The sequence below is a fragment of the Miscanthus floridulus genome, chromosome 5 (assembly GCF_019320115.1).
Source record: "Miscanthus floridulus cultivar M001 chromosome 5, ASM1932011v1, whole genome shotgun sequence".
Taxonomy (NCBI): Eukaryota; Viridiplantae; Streptophyta; class Magnoliopsida; order Poales; family Poaceae; genus Miscanthus; species Miscanthus floridulus.
Window position 1 is genome coordinate 48,570,449 of NC_089584.1, and position 22,619 is coordinate 48,593,067.

General features: G+C 43.9%; 1 protein-coding gene and 1 non-coding gene across 2 annotated transcripts in view; one reads left to right on the forward strand and one right to left on the reverse strand.

The window, feature by feature from the left end:
- Nucleotides 1-22,619, reverse strand: part of LOC136449940 (serine carboxypeptidase-like 26) — a 59,344-nt gene that overhangs the window by 16,881 nt on the left and 19,844 nt on the right. The window lies entirely within an intron of this gene.
- Nucleotides 6,473-6,611, forward strand: LOC136455736 (small nucleolar RNA Z247). Its single transcript, XR_010759209.1, has one exon. It is a non-coding gene; the product is annotated as a small nucleolar RNA Z247 (small nucleolar RNA).

Below are 22,619 nucleotides of genomic sequence, written 5' to 3' on the forward strand. Positions count from 1 at the left end.
GCTCGGTTGTGATGTGACAATTTAGGTGCTACCTATCTCTCTGCTAATCTTGTGTTCCATGCTTGGACTAAGTACATTGACATAGACTTTTATTTTGTTAGAGAAAGGGTAGCACAGAAATTGCTAGACATCCGATGGATTCACACTGAAGATCAGCTAGCAGATGGATTTACCAAACTAGTTATGGTAGCCAAGATTGATAAGTTCAGAGCCAATCTCAACCTAGTGGCTGGCTGAGATTGAGTGGGGGTATTAACGGAACTAGTTATCCCGATAGGGTTTGTTAGCCGGCACATAGTTGTGAGGAACATGTGCCGCATCTAGTACATGAAGTTAGGAGATATTGTTAGGTTGTTGTTGAGTCTATCCATTGTAACTTGAAGCATTGTATGACCTACTCCTTTACATGCACTATTTGTTCCTCCAGTAGCTATACTCCAATGATTAGAGCTCAAATGTGACATTAAATCTAGAGGTGTGCTTGTTTTAAGTGACCCTTTTCATGATTATGCGAATAGATTGCTTCCTAATTATGTTATCATTCTTATGAACAATGGAGAGGTCATAAAGAGCTTAGAGAAAGTCATGGAGGCGAAGGAGACCAGCAAAGCTGTCCAAGTCAAGAAGGAGGTCCAGGCCAAATTGAATTCAAGTCTAGCTTGGACTCCAGGAGCATCCTGCACTAAACTGGACGCCCATGATGCATACAAACTCCAATTTCGACATTCTACCCACACGCAAAAAAGATATGAACAAAACCTAACCAGTGGCATTGGTTTCACATCAAAATACCACTAGAGTTAATAGGAATCATACAAGTTGGTATCCAGAATGTACTAGGGTGCTGTGACACTATCTTTTGGTCTGCTAGGCCGTGTATCATCTTAGAGTCTATTAGGGGGCGTGTGTAGGGGTATTCATGCCACAAGGATATTATATTGAGTCATGTAACACCCTAAAATTTACATTTTTGGAAATAGAGCTAAAATGATTTAATTTGAAATTTATGTGCTCATGAAAACATAGGAAAATAAAAATTTTCATTAAATTAAAATTTATCATAAGCTAGCAACATGGATGTGCAAACATGCTGGTGCATTTGTTTCTTTGTATTGGGTGGATTTGATTCAAATTGAAAATATGCCAAAATGTTTTTGAAGTTGGCTTTGAAGTAAAAGTAAAGAAAATATGAAAATAAAAGAATTTTAAAAAGACATAAAATTTAATTTTGGAAAACTTACCAAAATTTCTCATTCTTATTTGAGTAAAAAGTACATTGAAACTCTATTTGAGTTTGAGTTAGTTTTGAAAACAAAATGGAAAAAAATTGGCAAATGGAAAATTCCCTCTTCCCTTTCTTTGGCCCGGAGGCCATCTTTTTCTTCTTCTTTCCCCGCGCTGGCCTGCTCCATCCGTTCGGCCTCGTTTCCCCGCTGCACAAGCCGGCCCAGCTCGGCCGCTCTCTCTTCCTGTAGCTCTATCGTAGCAGGCCCAGTCGCCCGGGCCAGCGAGTGCACCGCCCCGCTCCCTCGCTTTTCTGCGCGGCCTGTCTCTCATTTCTTCCCCGCGTGGCTGTTTCTTTCGCACAGCCCAGCATGCAGACAGGCCAGTTGCGCAGACGCCGCGCCACGTTCCTTCTCCCTCGTGATGGCTCACTGACAGCCCGACCCGCACCCTCTATCGCTGACGATGCGGCCCCGCCTGTCAGTCGTTTCCTCTTCCTCGTGCCATCGGTGAACCGGACTCCATCACCATCGGCGCCCATGTCCGCCCCGCCCACGTCTCCCTCTATTTTGCGTGCGCCCCAAGCCACGCCAGCCCTTAAATACCGAATGCCCATGCCCGCCGCCTCCACCCCAAGCTCCTGTGCTACAGCCACCTTCGCCGAGCCACCGCCTGTGCCCAAAGCTGCGCCACCGTGAGATAAACTTTGCCCAACCGCACCCAAGGCCACCACCGTGCCATCACAGCTTCCCCCATCGAGCTCGCCTGGAGCTTCTCTTGCTACCCATAGTCCTCCCGTGCCCTATGGTGACCGGGAACGTCGAAGCCGACGCCACCGGCGAAGTCCGGTCATGGCGCCGCCGTCCAGGTATTACGCCGGCGACTCCCATCTCTCTCTCCACTCTCGACCATCCATCTAGAATCTATTGCCCTGATTACAAGATACCGGTTCGCAGGAATTTTTATTAAAGAGACCCTCGGTTTATTCAAAATAGAACCCGCGGTCCAAAGTGCAATCACAGATTATGTTTTCTTCTTTGGAAAGCATAGTTTCGTCGGTTTAGATCCAAAATATGGTTTCTCTTATTTACAGATTTGCCATTGATTTTGAGTTAGCCATAACTTCTCCATTTTAACTCCGATTTGACCCGTTCAACTTGCATTAGGTTCATAATTTAATAATCTACATGTTTATACTACTGTTAAGTATGTTTTCAACTTTTAAAATTCATGGTTAGATTTAATCTATTATTTTATTAAAGGAAATCTTGTTTAAATCATATCTTCTACGTTTTAACTCTGTTTTAACCCATTCAAGTTGCATTAGATTCATAGCGATGAGATCTACACGTTAGTAACAGTGGTTACCATGTCACTATTTCTAGAATTTCATAGTTTAACCTCAAATTTTAATAATAATTATGCAACTGGATTTTATAGATAAAATATGATTTGTTTCACTTTAGTTTTATAATTCGAATCTAAATTTGACTTAATCCATTTTATAGTATCTATAAAATATCTTATATATGTTTTTATATAATTAAAACATATGAAACTAATAGTTTTATGAGTAGATCTTTCAGTAGATGTATCTTTTTAACCATAGCTCCGGTTAGCGTGCCTCTCGCGTCTATGTGTTCATAGCGATGCATAGAATCGTGTTTCAAACTGTTTTACTTATTTTTTATGATTGGTGTACTATTCTAATTTAGATCTATTGTTTGCTTCATGTATGATTGTACGGATGTTTGTGTGGTGCTTTATGATTACGTCTAGTCGGTGAGATATACGTGGTGATCGAGAAGAAGAAGAACGTTGAAGATTAAAGCTTACCGAAGGATCGATGTTTTAAGGCAAGTATAGCATGGGATCTTCCTTGTTGTCCTATTCACCTTAGTATCATTTTAATCATGTGCATGTGTCTACCTTGGCAACCATAGTAATTTTCCTAGCTATTTGATATCCTGGATTCCTTGATTTCTATGGGAAATTGCATTGGGTAGTATGATGCTAGTGCTCAACGAAATCCATGATCTTGTAACTTGACTAATGGTATATGCAATAAACACTAAAAGATGCTTTTTAGCAACATGGAACAAGGGGGCTAGAGCATTGGGTTGTTTTATGGTGCTCTAGACTCCTCTCCCTAAGGACTTATCTGTAAGTGATCATCCGAGACTTACAGTACAGCTATGAGGGCTACATGGCTCTGGCTTTGGCTCAGTATGAGGACCTTTTCTAGCTTGTTAGTGGTTACCTTTATTAGCGTAAGAATGGCTTGACAAATTGGGTATATGATAGCCCCTATCCCCTTATGTATAGGCTGCGTGTCATTGTACCATCAGGAAGGGGGGTTCCTACATCTATTTGCTGAGTGAATCTAATGGCCCTAACTTGTTAGATGAACCTTTGAAAGGCTTCATAGTGAACCTTGCCGACCTTCCTTGGAAGTGGGTCAAGAGATTAGCTACCTCGGACAAAAGGGTAAATCATGACTCATAGTGAAAGGGTACAACCTCTGCAGAGTGTAAAACTGGTATATCAGCCGTGCTCACGGTCACGAGCGGCCTTGGAACCCTTACGGAATAGATGATCACTAATGGTTAATGATGATGAACACGAATGATACTGATGATGAATATGCTCATTAATGATTATTGTTTATGCTATTCATTATTCATGTTTACCTGATCATGTGTTTATATGGGCTTGTGATAAACTTGTTGCCACCTAATTGCTAAAAGATGATTCATTAAAAGCTAATCGCAGTTAAACTAGTGTGATCCTTTTGAACCTCATGAACCCCATGTTATATTTGTTGAGTACGACATGTACTTATGCTTGCTTTACTTTTTAAATCTTTGGAAAAATCCCAGATGGGTACCAGATTGCTAGAGTTTGGAGGAATTAGGCTTGTGGTCAACCAGTCAGTTGTCCCTATGGATTTGAAGTCTTTGCCTGAAGATCGGAGTTGTCTTTCCACTATCTATACTCTAAGGTTATATTCCTTATACTAATACGCTATGTATTTAAGCATTGTCTATTGATATTACCTTTATTTGTAGCTATATGTGAGATTTGACTTTCTAGGCTCACATATGGTGTGTATCTAGTTTTGTCCTTAAAACCGGGTGCTACATACAAGCCCCTCCAATTATAATAATGGTACACGCAAGCACTGAGTGGTGAGAGGTGTGCAAACCTCACTAAACACTGGGTCTAAACCTAGTGCAAGCGCATAAATGGTGGTCTAACTAACCTAAGCACTTCGCAAAAGCATCTATGCTAATCACCGAATTATTCCTTAAGCACTATTGGTGGTAGGAGCACTAGAGTGGAGCCTTAACTCCCTTGATATGTTCCTCAACTCATAGACACCTCAAATGGCTAGTGGGGGGGCTATATAGCCCAACATCCAAAACAAGTCATTGCCAAAGCCTATAGCTTTCTGCGCATGCACCAGAGAGGTCTGGTGGTGGCACTGGATAGTTTCCATGTTGCCTAACAAACTAACCATTGGATTTCAATCATCGCTGAACGTTGGAGGATGATCTCTCCAGTGCTTCTTCTAGTGAGAGGTCACTAGACAATTCTGGTGTGTTGATTTTGCCTCCACGCCACTCTGCAAACTCTCTGGACCAAAAGTCTGGTGGGCACTATCCGGTGATCATCACCGAAGAGTTCTAGTGAATTCTACCAGCCTTGGTCACTTCTCATGATGACACCTTAATAAGCTCCAATGCCTCAAAGTGTTGGATATCTGCTTTGCTATATTGGGGCCAACCCTCTCCTCCTTGTCGAGCACCATCACCAAGGCCTCCTGCTTGATTCTCAAGCATCCCTCGCCACATCCACATGCATTAGCACCAAGACCCACATCCCAATCACCATAAAACTGAAGATGACAAACTTCTATGCGTAATTCTTCTACACCATGTGCATGAAGTTCACAGTTTGACATTACATCGGCTTGTCCCACCATGATCATCTAGCTACATACAAATGCATGTGTGCATGGCTAGCTATACGGCAGTGTTGCTAATGACATCCTCAAAACCGTATCATGATGCTCGCATGGCCATGAAGAACCTTTTCCAGGACAACAAGGAACCTTGCGCCATCTTCTAGCACCATGAGTTCAACTCGCTCTTGTGCAAAGAGTTTTCTTTGTCAACGTACTGCCAGTGCATGAAAGTTCAGTCTTTGCATCTATGACTCTCCCGTTTTGTCTATAGATAGGTATTAGAGATTTGTAAATTTATTGTGCACATATCTTGTAACACAAGTTGTTTGGGCCTATATATGGAAGTCACCCAAACCCAAGGGGTATGTGGTGTTTTTAAGGTCTCCTCACAAATGATCCATATTCCATGGTCCTAATTAAAAGTTACACAAGCATAAACCAAGCCTAATGTTTTTATCTTATAGTCCCTCCATTCCAAATTATAAGTCGCTTTAACTTTTTTGGTACATCTATTTTGCTATGTATCTAGTGTTAGCGAAACTAGTTAGCCCGATAGGGTTTGTTAGCCGGGGCATAGTTGTGAGGAACATGCGCCGCATCTTGTACATGAAGTTAGGAGATATTATTAGGTTGTTGAGTCTATCCCTTGTAACTTGAAGTGTACAAGCTACACCAGAGGATGTTCCTAGTCCTATAAACACGAAGCTGAGACCCTCAGGGAGAGGCATCTTGTTAACCCTATTCTTTACATGGTATCTAGAGGCTTCTTCCTCACGAACTTGAACCATGGCTTCTTCCTCCTCCATGTAGTTTACTGTGCTCTACCAAGGGTTTGCTCCCATCAGCAAGAAGTTGACCCACGCAAATCATCCTCTATGGTGAGCATAGGTCCTCTCCTCGATCAGGGGGGCGCAGATGGCCGTCTACCTCGACCCCTCGGCGCAGCCGCCCCTGAAGTTCCTTCCAGGGAAGGAGGAGCGTGATGACAAGGAAGCCGCTCTAATCCTAAACAAGGAGTACACAGAGTAGGTGGCCAAGGACTAGTAGGTCATGTGCTATTTGCTCATGTCCCTCTCCGGTGAAATTCTGTTGCAAGTCTCAACGGCCTGGACCGCTGCCACGGCATGGACCACAATCAAAGGGATGTACACATCGGAATCACTTGCTCATCTAATCAGCACAAGGATGGCGCTAGCCACTACTTCTAAGGGTGAGTCTTGGATCAATGAGTACTTCATGAAAATGATGTCTCTCGTAGATGAGATGGCATCTGCGGGATGGTGGCTGGAGGATGAGGAGTTGGTCTCCAACATCATTACTAGCCTAGACCTTGACTTCAACCCGGTGGTGTCTGCCATCGCCGCTAGGGTTGAACCCATTATTGTTGGTGAGTTGTACGCTCAATTTGTTAGCTTTGAGCAGAGAATGGAGCTGCATTGCGGTGGAGGTTCTCAGTCTTTTGTGAACATGGCATCCCACGGTGGTCGTGGTGGCGGCAACAACTCTTGTGGCCACAGCAATTTTGACCATGGTGGCGGTGGTGGGTGCAACCAGAAGGGGTGGCATAGTAGTGGTAGCTGCTCCTAGGGCTCGACTTTTGCTCCAATCATCTGCCAGCTCTGTGGCAAGGATGGCCACACCATCCTCCACTGCTTCAAGTGGTTTGATGCATCATTCACCGTCCCTCCATAGAAGACCACCGTGTCGGCCACTGCATCATATGAAGTCGATACCAATTGGTACATGGACTCCGGGGCCACAGATCACATCATCGGTGAACTTGAGAAGCTGACCATCCACGAGAAGTACTCCGGCAATGAACACGTCCACACCACCAATAGGGCAGGTATGGAAATTGATCATGTCGGTCATAGCACTTTGCATTCCCATACTAGTAATATCCATCTGAACAACATACTTCATGTTCCTAAAGCTAACAAAAGTTTAATATCTGTCAATCGGCTAGCATGTGACAATAATGCCTTTCTTGAATTTCACCCCAATCATTTTTTTTTTCATCAAGGAACAGGGGACCAAGAGGACGCTCCTTGAAGGCAGATGTGAAGGAGGCCTCTACCCCCTGCAGTCGTCATCAGACAGGTCATCACCGAATAAACAAGTCTTGAGTGCTATCAAGCCATCCATATCATTGTGGCATTCTAGGCTAGGCCATGCTTCCACTCAAGTAGTCCAGTAGATTCTAAGACACCACAAACTTCCTTTTGTTAGCAATTCGAATAAACATGCTATTTGCAATGCATGCCAACAAGGCAAAAGCCATCAGTTGCCTTATCCGCGATCTACTAGTGTGTCAACAGTCAAATGGATCTCAATTTTTCTAATGTATGGGGACCTGCTCCAACTTTAATTGGATAGAACAATTATTATGCTAGATTTATTGATAATTACAGCAAGTTTACCTGGATTTATCTTTTGTGCCATAAATCTGAAGTGTTTCAATGCTTTTGCAATTTTCAGCAACTTGTGGAAAGGCAATTTGATCGAAAATCCTAGCTATCCAAACCGATTGGGGTGGTGAATACCAATCCCTCAATTCTTTTTTCAAGCGTGTTGGGATCGCTCATCATGTTTCTTGCCCTCACGCCCACCAACAGAACGGCTCCGCTGAGCGTAAACACCGACATATTATAGGGGTTGGATTATCTCTCCTTGCTCATGCCTCCATGCCCTTGAAATTTTGGGATGAGGACTTCCTAACTGTGGTTTTCCTCATAAATCGGCTTCCATCTAAGGTAATTAGTAATGAAAATCCCCTTGAGTGTCTTACGGGACAGAAAACTAATTATTCCTTTCTTCAAACCTTTGGGTGCGCTTGCTGGCCCAATCTTCATCCCTACAATACCTGTAAGCTCCAGTTCCACACCTGTCGTTGTGTATTTTTAGGCTACAACAATTCTCATAAGGGTTTTAAATGTTTAGATCCTTCCAAAGGTCATGTATATATTTCATGTGCATATATTTCATGAGATGTCATCTTTGATGAGCATGTTTTCCCTTTCTCATAGCTTCACCCTAATGCTGGTGCCCGGTTGCGAGCTTAGCTAACTTTGTTTCCTGATGTTCTTCTAAATTCTTTCACTAGCTTCGGGGATGCAAATTTGTAATACCGCACATGCTCTATTTCTGCCCCTACTAATGTTGTGCCAAGCACTGGTGTTTCTGGCTATGATGCAGGTGAAAAATCAGTGTTAATTGATGGTGCTTTGAGTTCAGGCGGACGTCATTTTATGTGCTGCCAAGACGGGGATAGATCGGACTTGCGATCCAATGCTAATGCGCCTACGCGTTCCGGTCCTATCCCTGACACCGCCACTAGATCCGATTCGGGATCATGCCATCGAGTGGCCTGCCGCGCACGAGCACTCCTTCTCCGGGTGGATCTTCTGCGGCTCCCATAGACTCCTCTCCGCCTTCATTCGACCGTGTGGCTGCACACGGTGATCCGGTCAATGGGGGGACTAGTGCACCTATCTCTAACGTCACTTTCCAGGAGGTGTCGGTGTTTTGAGTAAACACCAATGAGTAAATTTGTATTATTGCACATCTGGCTCAGATGATGTGGGAAAAAGACACAAGGTTTATACTAGTTTGGGCAAATGTCCCTATGTCTAGTTTGTGGTTGCTGCTTGTGTTATTAGCACTAAAAAGTTCATAGTAGGGGTTACAAATGGGCGAGAGAGGGACAGGACCTAAGTCTCTGATGGAAAGATCGAATGGGTGCCGAGAGCTTGGTCGCTACTTAGCTATGTGTAACACCCCAGCTGTTTGTCACCAGTTAAGCAGTGGGTTTGAGCTCAAACATGATAGATTAAGTGATGATGAAGATGTCAAGGTCAAACCTATGGAAATGAGCCCCAACCTAAACTCGGATATTGCACCCTTGCTTTACATATAGGCCCTTTTCAAGATATATGCTTGGCTAGTATTATTGGAATATCTTCATGTGTCTCACATCAATACCCATCTATATGGGTCACTGGAAAAGTTTCATGAAGTTTGGAATCGAGAAGTCACATGAAATGATAAGTGATAATCTTTCTTGATTTGCTTTATTTAGTGAATGGAATTATATGTCGTCAACCAAACCTTGCTACCTTGTCCAAATGACTCTAATTGAACTCTACAACAAAAGTCATGAAGGGTTCGTGTTGAGCAAATGTCACAAAAATGCTTCTAAAGTGTTGGAAAAGCTAGAAATGTCTTTTTCAAGATAGGGTTTTGACCGGTGTTGACCAACTATTTGGGGTGCTTGCATGATAGTGGAACTTAAATAAAGGTTGTAGTCCATCTCATGAAGAACAAACTTTGTTTAAGGATCAAGATTTGGTTTGGTCCCTAACCTAGTCAAATAGAGCTCTCAAGAATCAACTCAGTGATGCTTCGAAGCTCCAAAAATCGGCTAATTGTTGGAACTGAAGTTTTCAGTTTTCAGTTTTTGTGTAGCCATCTTTGGGGGATTTTAGTTTGCAAACCATGTCAAAGTTGGCCAAACTTCTTTAATAAAAGTTGGAGTACTCTTGTAGCTCTACACAACGGTGTAATCGGTGGAACAAATCATCGATCGGTTTAGGAGATATGATGGGAGGAAAATGGAGTTTCAGCTTGTACGTTTGCGGTAGTATTGGTTTCTTCAGTTTGTGAACTCCTTCAGCAAAGGCCGCATCATGGCCGACTGAGCACCGGTGCGCAATGTCGTGTGGCCTCCACGCGCCTCACCTGTGCGCCACCTCGCCTAAGCCGAGCGCCGCGTTTAGAAGGGGAAGACCGAGCCAGTGCTCTCTCATTCTCCCTCTCGCCCTTTGCTCCCTCTCACTCTCTCGTCCACCATGGCCGACGAGTGAAGCTCTAGCGCCACCATGTCTCGCTGCTCCGTTCCTCTGCTAGGCAAGCCAAGAGTGCTACCGCCTCTACCTTCGTCTTCTCCCTCACTCTTACTACCCTTCCCGCCCTTGCTCAGCTGCTCTTCTGTTCTCGACCATCACTCCAGAGCACAACCGCCATGGCTGCCGGTGAGCAGAGCTCCAAGCTATAGTGTCTGCCATCTCCAAGCCACCCTCTGCTCTAACTCGCCTCCCCTTTGACTTCCTATCCATCCACCGTAACCGAAGCCTACCTTCTCTAGCTCCCTTCGCCGTCGCAGCTCACCATCACCGAACCCCGCAGCATGGAGCCACTGCTACTCGTGGATAGGCCGACCTGGCCCACCTCGGACCAAGCCGAGCAGCTCTGGGAGTGCGCACGAGGCCGCTGGTGCTCGCGCTACCCTTCTCCGCCACCGTCGGCCCTCCTCCGGCCAAAGTCCAGCCTCACCGATGGTCTCCCTGCTCTGATTCACGTGAGGGACTTCGCACGTAAATTTGAATAAAGGGAAGGATCTAACTACGAAGTCTGTGACTCGAATGAATAGTGCTGTTAAGGACCTTTTTGCAGGAAATTTGCTGAATTTTGGAAATTCATAGTAATTCATAGGAAATTCGTAAAATAGCAAATGAGGACTTTTTGAAATCCTTGTGAAATTGTCTATGCAGTAGATCTATAATATGGCATGTTTTAGTTTAAAGTTTTAGCTGCAAAAAAATTGATTTGTGCAGTAAGGTTGTAATGCTAGTTGAATTTGTTATTTTCCATAACTGCAGATCTAGGGCTCCAAATGAAGTGAAATTTTTGTGGTATGCTACTCATGTGATAGTTGATGTGTGGTAAAAATTTCATGAGTATTGGATGAAGTATGAGTGAGTTATTGGTTTATCTCACTCTCACATGATTTCTTGCAATAGCAAATTGTCTTTTTCATTGAGGCAGCTATAGTTATGCAAATGGTATGAAATTTGTATAGTAGACTATTGAGAGGATATGTGAGCTACTGTAATTTTTGTAGAATTTATTGTGCATTTTTGGTATATGTTCATAAATAAACCTTGATATCTAAATCAATTAATAAATGCTTTAAGAAAATTTATTTAGAGGTGGGCACCATGCTTTCTGGTGTTCTTTAGTCATGTGTGAAATGTTGGTAAAGTTGGTTTTGCCCAATTATGTGTTTGCAACATAAGTTAATAATTATTTTCTTGCCGATGTGGTTTATGGACCGATCTGGGAACTTAGCAAAGTTCTTCATGATAATGTGCTTTATTGTTAAACTTGTTTATACAAAAGTTGTAGATAATTCATGTATCTAGCTTTTCTTAAAATTTGGTGTCATTTGGCCAAGTAGTTTAAGAGTCACATCTATTAAAGTTGGGTTACAGAATTGATTGCTCTCTGTCTTGTTTAGACCAGTTTTTGTAAATATATAATTTCAACCCACTTAATTTGTGAATCATGCTGTGATGGTTATAGATGAAATGTAGAGAATTTCATATGCTTTCCTGAATGTCTTGTTGCATGGCTATTAGATTTGTATAACTCTAGTTATGATCCAAACATGAAGTTGTTGTTTCCAGTCCAGAAATAGACATATGCTAGTTGTGGTTGTTTACTCCATGTGTTGCTAAGTGTGGCTTATGCCCTTGTTGATGGTCAAGTTATGATACTTGTGACCTTATTAAACTTGTGTCATGCTTGATGTGCTTGCTCTCTATAGTTAGTTGTGTGATGTTAGTTAAATAGCTATTGGTGTCTATGTCTTGCATAATCTTGTGTTTGTCCTGAATGTTTATGTGATGCATCTTGTATTACCATTCTTCATATTCATGCACTTGCATCTTGCATCTCATCTAGGTGCACTAGATGAACCACATGAAGGACATGATGTTGGAGCCAAACCCAAAGACGGTGTATGGTGGACCTATCCCGAAGGTGGAAGGACTAGACAAGTGCTAGGGCGGGAGATGCTCACCAAGCGAGTGTCGTCTAACAAACACTAACCTAGTGTTGGATCCCAGACAAGCCCCGGAGCATTCTAAGTCTTCCATATTTTTACAAATATCTTGAGTATCTTTTATTGTTAATGATGCATTAAGTATAGGAATTGGTTGGAACCAATTGTTACATTATATCCTTACCTTGTCTAGATAAAATCCTGTGAATCCTAATTAAGTGTAGGATCGAATGATGCTTAGCTATGCTTAGACCGGTAGAAGTCGGGTGATTTCCTATCACCTGCGAGATGTAGGATGAGCTCTGATCACGGTTGGCTATATTTGCTATCGTGGAAAAGAACCATGTGTTAATAATGAAAAGAAACCGGGCGGGATGACGGTAGTGCAGCAACAAGGCATGGAGGTCTTGGGTGTGAATCTATCCCCGTCTGTGTCATTTAAGGACCAATGTGCTGTACGTCCTCATGTCATGTTGAACATAGCCTAACACTTAGCTAGCCGGATAACTCGTTCCGACCGCGAAGCCTAGTAGCTCGACTCAGGCTGGGAACACGAGCAGTGGCGTGCATTCTAGAGGTAGTAAGGATGTGTAGAGAGCCATTGGCATAAGCCCAAGGCAGGTTAGAGTCCTGAGCACCCTTGACAGAGTGGTTCTCTGAGAATGCCGATCTGTTTGAACTCACGACTCCTGAGTTGTGCCAAAGGTGACTTGATTGCGACCCTGATGGGGGAAGCAGGGTTTGTGTTAGGAATACCCCTCCAGCTGGATAGGAATCGATTCGAATCGCCGTCTCTCCCGGATAGTGAGAACTTAACTAAGCAGCGGCAACATAGATTCACTAAATTTAAAGATATGGTTAAAGGTTGATGATGATAATGATAATGAGCCATGAAATACCTTATATGGTTATTATTGTTTGCAACTTAATTAAGTGATTGATTAGTATAGGTGCTAATATAGATGGTAGGTAATGGCTAAAAGTCACTGCTAGTACAGGTGAATAATGCTAATGGTTACTCAAGCGTTTATGCAAAAAGGTTGTCCAGCTAGATCCACTATTAAAGCCTTGCATAATCCTTGGTGTCACTTTATTTCTGGTTTATGACGGGTAAGTCTAGCTGAGTATATTCAAGTACTCAGGGTTTATCCCACCATGTTGCAGGTGAAGTTCTCAGCCTGCTGAAGATAGTGGCTAACCGCCGGTGGGCTCGGTGATTTTATAGTTACTTCTCATCTATATGCTTTTGTCTGATGATGTCACTTATGCTAGCAATGTATTTAGAACTTATATTAATGAAATCATTTGAAAGCTATGTTATTTTCAATAGTCGGTTTTGAAACCCAGACTTTTACTATTATTTGTGAATCCATTTTTAATATTATTTCCGCTGTAACTCTGCGTATGTGATGTGTATTTGCTTAATCACGCGATCTTGGTTGTGATGTTGATTTCCCGAGGTCTTTCGGGACACTCGGCGGACTACCGGGTTTATATAAGTGAAAGTATACGCATGTCAACGTGTTAGCGGGGACAGCCGTACTTGATCTTGTATAAATTGGGCGGTTCTATTACACTATGTGTTCGAGGTTCGATGCTAGTGGTTCTGCTATGATGTGGTGTGATGTGCGATGTGGTGAACCGATGCCCCTTAGTGGGGTGCCCGGCTTTCCCTTTTATAGGCCAAGGGAGAGCACAGGTTACAGATGGGAGAGTGAGGGAAATGAGAGGCAAGGGAAGTCCTTCAGGGTCACCGAGTCTTCCTTTTCCTCCGTGCGGTCCTCGCTAATATGGCAGGCGGTGACAGGGATAGCCCCACGCCGGGCGCCTATCCGCTGACCATGATAGGGCCACACCAGGCTCCTGTCCGCTGACAATGCCATGCCCTGGCACTATCAGTGGGCCATCACGTCCCACTCCACCCTGGCGGCCATACAGGGAGTAGGCAGCACAGTGACCACGTGTTCATCACTGTAGGCAATGTGAGTTCCCTAGAATGACATGTCGCGGGGATGGGTCATGCTAAGAAGTGATCGGGCGAGGCGGAGCCAGACCTCAGACGTCGGGCGAGGCGGAGCTAGCCCTCAGACGTCAGCTAAGGCGGAGCCAGCCCTCAGACATCGGGCGAGGCGGAGCCGGCCCTCAGACATCGGGCGAGGCAGAGCCAGCCCTCAGACGTCGGGCGAGGTGGAGTCAGCCCTCAGACGTCGGACGAGGTGGAGCCAGCCCTTGGGAGTCAGCCGAGGCAGAGCCAACCCTTGGGGGTCGGGCGAGGTGGAGCCCATAGCCATAGCACCAACCGAGGCAGAGCCAACCCTCGGGGGTCAAACGAGGCAAAGCCCATGGCCTCGGTGGCCGAATGAGGCGGAGCCCGACGAGAGGCGTAGTCACGCTCTTGACCGCGCGGATGAATCAATGTTGATGACCATTAGCTCCTCCTCTTCAAGTACCCTAGTATTGGTTCCCGACAGGAGGATTCACCCAGATCATCTACGGGTGAGCACTCTACATTGGTTCCTATTTCCACCGCTGATCCTCCTACTCGTCCTATTGACAGACTACAATAGGGAGTTCGCAACCAAAAGCAGTACACCGATGGCACTGTACGGTGGTGCATGACTGCTACTATAGCTGAGGGACCAGCTACTATTGAAGAAGCTTTTCAACATCCTAGGGGGGTAGCGGCAATGGATGCAAAATATAGAGCCTTGTTGCAAAACAAGACTTTGGCACCTTGTGTCACCTCCTCGTGGTAAAAATATCATTGATTGCAAGTGGGTTTACAAGATCAAGAGAAAGGCAGATGGAACCTTTGACTGATATAAAGCTCGTTTAGTTGCGAAAGGGTTCAAGCTGCGATACGGAATTGACTATGAGGACAGTCATGTAGTCAAGGCAGCTACCATTCGTCTCATATTGTCCATTGCTATATCAAGAGGATGGTCACTTCGTTAATTGGATGTACAAAATGCCTTTCTACACGGCATACTAGAAGAGGAGGTTTATATGCGACGACCACCTGGATATGCTAGTAAAGAAGGGGCCAATCTTGTCTGCAAATTGGATAAGGCTCTGTATGGACTTAAACAGGCACCACGTGCCTGGCATGCTCGGTTGTGTGGGAAATTGGAAGCTTTGGGTTTTGTACCATCAAAGGCAGATACTTCGCTATTCTATTATCAGAGATGAAAAAATACTATGTTTGTCCTAGTTTATGTGGATGACATAATAGTGGCAAGCTCGTCACAAGAAGCAACTGTTGCATTGCTCAAGGATTTAGAGAAAGAATTTACCTTGAAGAACTTGGGGGATCTCCACTATTTTTTGGGCATAGAAGTGAAGAAATCTCAGGATGGACTGAAGCTTTCACAAGAGAGATATGCTGCTGATGTCATACAACGGGCAGGAATGAGCAAATGCAAGCCTATGGATACTCCCCTCTCTTCTGTTGAGAATCTTAGCGCATCTGAAGGTCAGCCTCTTGGATCTGAAGATGCTACTCAGTACAGGAGTACAGTGGGGGCACTACAATACCTCACACTAACTAGACCGGATCTTTCATTCTCTGTGAATAAGGTCTGCCAATTTCTTCACGTGCCAACTACAACAACTTAGGCACAGTGAAGAGGATATTGAGATATGTGCAGGGAACCTTGAGTTTGGGACTCAAGATAGGTCGGTGAAAATCAACAATTGTGAGTGCCTTCTCTGGTGCCGACTGGGCAGGATGCCCTGATGATAGGCGTTTCACGGGAGGTTTTGTTGTGTTCTTCGGATCAAACCTTATCTCATGGTGTGCTAAGAAATAGGCCACAATATCACGTTCAAGTACAGAGGCATAATACAAATCTTTAGCAAATGCTACAGCCGAAGTGATGTGGATTCAAAAATTGCTTGATGAATTGGGAGTTCAGCATCCTCGGGCAGCTCGGTTGTGGTGTGACAATTTAGGTGCTACCTATCTTTCTGCAAATCCTGTGTTCCATGCTCGGACTAAGCACATTGAGATAGATTTTTATTTTGTTGGAGAAAGGGTAGCACAGAAATTGCTAGGCATCCGATGGATTCACACTGAAGATCAGCTAGCAGATGGATTTACCAAACCAGTTATGGTAGCCAAGATTGATAAGTTCAGAGCCAATCTCAACCTAGTGGCCGGCTGAGATTGAGTGGGGGTATTAGCGGAACTAGTTAGTCTGATAGGGTTTGTTAGCCGGCGCATAGTTGTGAGGAACATACGCAGCATCTTGTACATGAAGTTAGGAGATATTGTTAGGTTGTCGTTGAGTCTATCCCTTGTAACTTGAAGTGTTGTACAAGCTACACTAGGGGCTGTTCCTAGTCCTATAAACACGAAGACGAGAGCCTCAGGGAGAGGCATCTCGATAACTCTATTCTTTACATCTAGATATAATATATATCTATATACATAGCAAATTATATGTACAAAAAAAAGTCAAAACGGCTTATAATTTGGAACGGAGAGAGTATAAGGCATGAAGGTCTGAGAGGTTGTTAATCGACATCAGCAGGATATTCACTAACAACTAACACACTGGACTCTCAAAGTTCTAGCAGCTTCGAGATCTCTTAAAGCTACAACCATGTACCAACAATGTGGCCTTTCTGACTCAGCAATTTAAGCCCTTAAATATACCAATGATCCTATACTGCATGACCTGTTGTGTCGGTCGCAACATAAATTATTCTGCAGCCATCAGTTGTTTTCCGTTGGCAGTTGTCTGTCTGAAAGGAAGGAACTGATTAAGACAAGCGCCTCTGCTGGCTTGTCTTGAGGCACATCGTGGCCTCCTCCTCTGATAGTCAACAGTGTCAATCCTTCGTACTCAACAAACCTTCCAGTAACCTGCATTGTGTTCAACATCAAACGAACATTGCACATAAGCTGAATTTCCAGTTTTCATTTTGTAAACACTTTATTGTGACCCCGTTCTCTTCGCTGAAAAAACAAGCCAAAACACTGTTCCGCCTAATTTATTATGAGAGAAAAAATACTATTCCAACTGAAAAAAAACGAGCCGAAAAAGACGGACGAACAGGCCCGACCATGGTAGCGAACCTGACTGTTCAGTACCATGGTTGCCACTGTGACTTGACAGGAAGGCCAAGCGCTTCTACCCAGTACCGTGACCCAATAACTGGAACTCTGCCATCCATATCTCCACTGTAACAGAAGAAAGAAAAAATATACTGTAAGTGCCAAATATCAAGTAACCATAATTCCGATCAGTATCAGAAATCAAGCGAAATATAAGAACAGGTCCCGAAGCATTTCTTGCAGTTAAGGAATTCAGTAAGTCAACTGAAAGTATTTAAGGGCAGACCGAGTTATTGCAAGAAACTAAAGGGCGTACCTAGTGCAGAGAGCCTCCGCTCAAATTTGCTTAAAACATAATGGAACATTGTAAATATAGAAGCAATGGAAATCATATAGATCTACTCCTCTTTCCAATTTCTAGTGTAACAGTTGATCCGTTGCTTTGATTCAGAAGTAAACAAGTAAACTGCAGGAGCCAAACCTGTAGACCCAAACTCTTAATCCAGTCTTGACAAGCTTTGAGTAAATAGGACGAACAGTAAATATGGTGTCATAATAGTTGTCAAAAACTGAGTCGCTGCAACAATGTTATGAAAATAAGTTATGTCCGGTATCCAATTACTACTAGGGATGGATAACAAGGAAGCTCATGCACATATATACCAGCTGCAGATACTCCATCTTCTATCCTTGATCCATCCACTGACATTCGCGTGAAGTGATTTCTGTACATCAATCCTATTCAAGTAATCTTCAATGTGGACTGCATGAGACAATTCATGAGTTGCATCGTAAAAAGCAAAGTGGAGTTATTTTTAAAATAGACTTCGAAAAGGCTTACCACAAAGTGAGATGGCCTTTCTTGCTGCAAACAATGCGGATGAAATGATTCTCTCCTATGGATCTCTTGGGTGCAAGATTTTATATCAGGCGGGAGTGTGGCAATCAATATTAATGATGAGGTCGGACCTTACTTTCAAACGAAAAAAGGTCTTCGACAGGGGGACCCACTATCCCCCATTTTGTTTAACATTATAGCTGATATGCTAGCTATAATAATTAAAAGAGCCAAAGCAGATAATCAGATTAGTGGAATAGTGCCACATCTAGTTGATGAAGGTTTATCTATCCTACAATATGCTGATGACACGATACTCTTTATGGATCATGACCTCGAAAAAGCTCACAACATGAAGTTATTACTTTGTGCATTCGAGCAACTTTCAGGGCTTAAAATAAACTTCCACAAGAGCTAAATATTCTGCTTTGGAGCAGCACAAGAATATTTGCCCCAATATACAGAGCTTTTTGGTTGTAATCAAGGAGCTTTTCCAATGAGGTATTTAGGCATACCTATACACTATAGGAGGCTCTCAAATGCAGATTGGAAAAGAGTAGAAGAACGTTTTGAAAAAAGACTAAGCAGTTGGAAAGGGAAACATTTATCAACTGGTGGGCGCTTGACACTGATTAACTCAGTACTTAGCAGCTTACCAATGTACATGATGTCCTTTTTTGCGATCCCAAAAGGAGTTCTCAAGAAATTAGATTACTTCAGATCAAGATTTTTTTGGCAAAGTGATGAACATAAACGTAAATACCGATTAGCCAAATGGGACATATTATGCCAACCCAAAAACCAAGGTGGACTTCGAATACACAATTTGGACATCAAGAACACAACCCTTCTGAGTAAGTGGCTTTTCAAATTGCTCACAACTGAGGGTACATGGCAACAAATGCTACACAAAAAATATTTAGGATCTAAGCCCCTTTCGCAAGTTCAGTGGAAAAATGGGGACTCACATTTCTGGGCTAGCTTGATGAAGGTTAAACGGGATTTTCTCCGTTTTGGGACCTTCATAATTCAGGATGGATCACAAGTAAGATTCTGGGAAGATAGGTGGCTAGGACAGTCAACTCTGCGGGAACAATATCCTTGTCTTTACAACATAGCACAGCATAAACAGGTTTATGTAGCTGAAGTGCTAAGCACGTCTCCACCTACTCTATCCTGGAGAAGAGATCTAATTGGACACAAATTAGTGGCTTGGAACAAATTACTTCCACACATCACGCATATTGTGTTAAGCCAGCACGATGACGAATTTCGTTGGAACTTGCATCCTAATGGACAGTTCTCAGTCAAATCTCATTACCTGGCAATGATCTATAATGATGTCCCCAATATTAATAAAGGCTTATGGAAATTAAAAGCTCCTTTGAAGATCAAGGTTTTTCTGTGGTACCTACGTAGAGGCGTAGTGTTAACCAAAGATAACTTAGCTAAACGTAATTGGCATGGCAGTAAACAGTGTTGCTTTTGTCACAAAGATGAAACAATTAAGCACCTGTTTTTTGAGTGTCGTTTCGCTCGTGCTGTTTGGTCTGTTATTCATGCGGCTTCAGGCTTGTCTCAACCACATAGTGTTTCAAACATGTTTGGGTCTTGGCTCTGTGGTCTTAGTAAAGATCTGAAGTTGTTAGCTTTGTTAGGAGCAGCAGCTACATGTTGGTCGCTTTGGTTATGTAGGAATGACCTAGTTTTTGAGAAGAAATGCACTTCTTTTCCTTTACAGGTTATATACTCGATTATTCACTGGCTTCGTACATGGGTTGTCCTACAGAAGCCAACTTCGCAAGGTTTGGTTGTAGCGGTATCTCAATATTTGACGCAGGTGGCCAAGGAATTTTTTATCCGGGCACATGGGTGGCAGTCTAGTCTTCGGATTGAGCGTTATTAGTATGCCTTTTTGTTTTAAGATCTTTTGTAAGGCTGTGTGTATCCTTGTTATACAGAGGCCGGAAGTGTTTCAAGGTCTTTGTATCATCTTGATGTAATGATCTTGAAATTAATAAAGCTTTCCCTATCGAAAAAAATATCCTGAGAACATCCTCAATCTTTTGAACTTCTGATAGAAAAAAACATATCCAGTTATCTTCATTTTCATTCTATTGCAATATTTCTAAAGTACCAGCAGAAGTTACTGAAACGTGCAATTACCTTGGCTGTCTTTTCTACTGTACTTTTAGAACTGGATGAAAGTGCTGACTTGGGTGCGTATACGTTGTAGATATCAATCTTATCATATTGTGTGTATACAAGGCTCAGTAAGGAAGATAGTCCTGAAGGTGCAAACGTCTTTTACGTGCTTGTAAAGTTGATCTGATATCACCGAGTGGCTCCACGCAAACTCAAGTAGCCCCTTGTAGTCATAGTAAGCATCAGTCTCTGCATTGCCAACCTATCAAAGATAGTTCCATATAAACTCCTCGAGATACAACTTAATTCCGGATTCTGAAAAACAAAAACGAAAATAAGATGGTTTTTGGTACTTACAATAAATCCTTTCAGATTGATACGCTGATTTGTTTCAAGATGTTTGTTGCGCTCATACTGTGCTGCTCTCCCTACTGTACGTGCGGCAGGGGCTGGCGCCGAATGACTCCCCTGCTGATGCACTGTAGCCGCTGCAGGGGCAGGCGCCGAAAGGCTCCCCTGCCGCACTGTAGCTACAGCAGGGGCAGATGCCAAAGTCAGCACTGCTGTTATATCTAGTCACTGTAGCAGCACGGCAGCCTGGCATTTCTGTATAATAGAATTAGATGGGTAGAGTTGTATATATAGTTTTCCACTGCAACTCAGTAAAAAGAGAGAGAGTTCAGTTTTGCCATATCCTCTACAGAGCTCCGGTCAACGCTGGTGCTTGTGCTGTGTGTGTGCGCTCTGTTCTCCCTCCCTCTTCTACCTAAAGCCGTAGAGTGTGTGCGAGAACGTCGGTGAGCGGTCGGCTCACCCGTGCAGGAGATCTCGGGACCAACAAGTGGTATCAGAGCCGTACAAGCGCCGTCGCCGGACTAACCGCTGGCGATAACGAACGGTTCGGAGATGGGCGCCAGCAGCGGCGCTACTGGGGCTGCCCAGCCACGACAGGAGGTCGTCGTGCGTACAGTGCAGGAGGTCACCAACTATGGCGAGTGGACGGTGACCATGAAGATCAAGCTCAGAGCCCGACGGCTCTGGAATGCCATTGATAAGGGCACCGACAACGAAGAAGATGATATATTAACGTTGGAGGCTATCCTCACTGTTGTTCTAGTGGAGTACAAGGAGCCGTTGGGGACAAGAACTCTACTAAGGAGGCATGGGAGGCCATTGCAGCGATGCGCATCAGCTCCGACCGTGCAAAGAAGGCGACGGCTCAGCTGCTGAAGCAGGAGTACGCCAACTTCAAGTTCAAGCATGGTGAGTCGATGGAGGACTTCTCCCTCCGCCTGTAGTCGCTCATCAGTAAGCTGAGGAGCCACGGCGTCACCATCGATGAAGAAAAGACGGTCTCCAAGCACCTCCACTCCATGTAGGTGAAGTACTTCCATATCGCTCTCTCCATAGAGACGATGCTGGACTTGTCCACCCTCACAATTGAGGATGTGACAGGCCATCTACCGACGATGGACGAGCGCATGGAGGAGACCATAGCAACGACGGATAATGTGAAAGGTCCTAATGGCTAGAGGGGGGTGAATAGCCTAATAAAAATTTCTACAACAACACTTAACAAAACGGTTAGACAATTATGAGGCGAAGCAAGTGTTGCGCTAGCCTACTCAAAATGCAAGCCACCTACCACAATTCTAGTTTAGATAGTATCTATTCACACAATAGCTATGACACTACCCTATGTTAGTGTGCTCTCAAAGGCTAACTAAAGAGCCACACCAAGCAAGCAAGCAAGCTCTCACAACTAGTTACACTAAAGAGCTTGTCAACTAGTTTGCGATAAAGTAAAGAGAGTGATCAAGAAGATTATACCGCTGTGAAGATGAATGAACCAATCAATCACAAGGATGAATAACAATGAAGACCAATCACCTTGGAATCAATGATGAACACAATGATTTTTTATCGAGGTTCACTTGCTTGCCGGCAAGCTAGTCCTCGTTGTGGCGATTCACTCACTTGGAGGTTCACACGCTAATTGGCTTCACACGCCAAACCCTCAATAGGGTGTCACACAACCAACACAAGATGAGGATCACATAAGCCACGAGCAATCTACTAGAGTACCTTTTGGCGCTCCGCCGGGGAAAGGTCAAGAACCTCTCACAATCACCACGATCGGAGCCGGAGACAATCACCACCCTCCGCTCGACGATCCTCGCTGCTCCAAGCCATCTAGGTGGCGGCAACCACCAAGAGCAACAAGCGAAATCCGCAGCGAAACACGAACACCAAGTGCCTCTAGATGCAAACACTCAAGCAATGCACTTGGATTCACTCCCAATCTCACTATGATGATTAATCAATGATGGAGATGAGAGGGAGGACTTTGGCTAAGCTCATAAGGTTGCTATGTCAATGAAAATGGCCAAAGATGTGAGCCATAGCCGGCCATGGGGCTTAAATAGAAGCCCCCACGAAATAGAGCCGTTATACCCCTTCACTGGGCATAACGCGGGCTGACCGGACGCTGCAGTCCAACTGACCGGACGTAGCACCGGACGCACCGGACACGAATACTGGACGT